The following is a 2,500-nucleotide window of genomic DNA, read 5'->3' as shown; positions in this document are numbered from 1 at the left end:
CAATGTTATGAGCTTCTTAGCCAAGCGCATACTATCTATAAATTAACGACCCAAGGACAAAACCATTGATTACAACATCATTCCCCCCCCCCCCCCCCCCCCCCCCCCCCCCCCCTCTCTTTGCAGATCAAGACTCTACATCCAACGAAGACCATCATGTTATGACACAATTTGAACCAGAGAATACTCCATTTTGAAACACAGCATTTGAAAACGTTTACAAACTGTTGCCATGGATACCACACGCTGTGTGTTGCTGTGGGCGAATGCCATTGTCCTGTTTGTTTTCATGTTTTGCTGTCGTTGGCTCGAGCGGAAGAGGAAGTTTCAGCACAGATCATGTTACACGTCCCAATATTGTCTTCATCATGGCGGACGATTTAGGGTTCAATGACGTGGGATATCACAACAAGTGAGTCAATGATTTGAAGTAGAGGAAAAAAAAGTCATCATCTTCATCATCATCATCTCATCATCATCATCATCACCATCTTTCATATCATCTTATCATCATCATCGTCATATATCATCATCATCATCATCATCATCAACAACAACAACAACAACAACATCATCATCTTCATCATCATCATCATCAACTTCGTCGTCGTTATCATCATCATCATCATCATCATCTAATTGTTGTAATACTGTTGTTGTTTTTTTTTTTTTTTTTTTTTTTTTTGCATAATATATAAATATAATATATCTAACTAATACAAACAAGTTGATTCATGGACCTAATAAATACACAAAATCTTATATACAAACAACAGGCCAAGTTGATGGATAAAAATAGTTTTTCACTATCTAGCTACAGACATATTAATCATTGGTTCTAATTTTTAAATTTTTTTTTTTTTTTTTGAAAAAAAGTATTTTTTGTCCCGGTTATCGCCCGATAATCGATTACTCATAGCCACCTCAAGTACTTGCCCATCACCGAGGCAATCAACCCCATGGATCCTGCTGATATGCAATAGTCACACACACACACACACACACACACACACATACACACACACACACACAACACAACATTTTTTTATATTATATATATATATTTATATATTTTATATTTATACATACAACATTGCTGGCTTATGAACGTACAGTGGCTTTTGATGATAGAATGATATTGATATTTATTTGCGTTGTGTTGTAGAAATGCTGATAATGACGAGCGAGTTTTAAAAGCCAATGATAATAATTTATACTCGTACAACATCAAGACATTCAAATAAAAGTCCAGAATTTCAAGTTTCATTTCTTATAGCTTTATTTATTTCCCAATTTAAATCAATTAATACGGTCAAAATTCAATCAGCCATAAATTTCAGTTCGGGTCCGATAGCTCAGTGGTAGAGCACTCGTTCACACGCAAAGGAACCGAGATCGATCCGGGTGCTGTCGAGATTTTTTTTCTGACCTCCTGTCCACCAGCAGTGATTGGGTAGCTGAGTCTGTTAGATTTGGCGGAAAGTACTTTGCGATAGACTAGCGTCCTTTCCAAAGGATAGCAAGCAATTGCTATGTCTGGTTCACGTTATAGAAACGGGATAAACTCCGGCTCCATGTGCCTAATGGGTCGGAAGGACTACTAATACACTTCAAGTCAATGAAATCATTCCTTTGTGGGGCTATGTGGTCTAGTGGTTTGACACTCGCTTTCGGATCGGAAGGTCTGGGTTTAAACCTCACGCTCAGCGCATTGTTAAGTTGAGTCCTTGGAAAAGGCTCTTTACTCACATTTTTCTCACCGTACTCAGGTGTAAAATGAGTACCTGGCCGTTTCAGTGTTGTCTTTGTCGAAAAATTGTAATATCGCCTAACAGGCGGCATGTCCCGTCCTATATGTTAAATGTTGCTGTTGGTCAGGGACCCTTGTAAAGCGCTTTGAGCACATTTAGTGGATATTGCGCTATATAAAGCTCATTTACGATAAACATATCAATCTGTTCAGATGACCATTTTCCAAAAGCACAAAATAATTCTAAGCTCGTGAAAAATATTTTACGATTTCTTACACTTTGCTTCTTGGAATTGGATTCAATAGTCTGATGTCACGTCGCCCAGCAACGGCGAGCAGCGTGGTTCTAAACAAAGAAAATCGGTACTATTTATTCTTCGTGCTGGCTAGAACTTTTCATATGTCATGTGATCAGTATGTATACAGTCAAAACATGATCATATAATTTATAATGTTTTTCTCCTCTGGATACACTTTTATGCTCGTCGGAGAAATATTTCATAAGGGCGTCCGCCATTGTTCCGATAGTTTAGAGCCAGTTACTAAGTTACCATGCGTCATTACGAGGGAAGTGACGTAATGACTGTTGAAGCGTATTCGACGCGTTCCCACCGCTGCACATGCTTGCGAGTACGCGTTGGGAACAAAGTTCGAATTCCAAAACGCAAGAATGTGAGAAATCTTTTATTCTACCCTCAATCAATTCCTGTTTCGTCATCTTTCAATAAAAGACATCTTCAAAAACATTTA

Source organism: Berghia stephanieae, chromosome 9, assembly GCF_034508935.2.
Source record: "Berghia stephanieae isolate SIO BIC M18660-M18661 chromosome 9, UCSD_Bste_1.3, whole genome shotgun sequence".
Taxonomy (NCBI): Eukaryota; Metazoa; Mollusca; class Gastropoda; order Nudibranchia; family Aeolidiidae; genus Berghia; species Berghia stephanieae.
The sequence above is the reverse complement of the archived record's forward strand: the minus strand, read 5'-3'. Positions refer to the sequence as shown.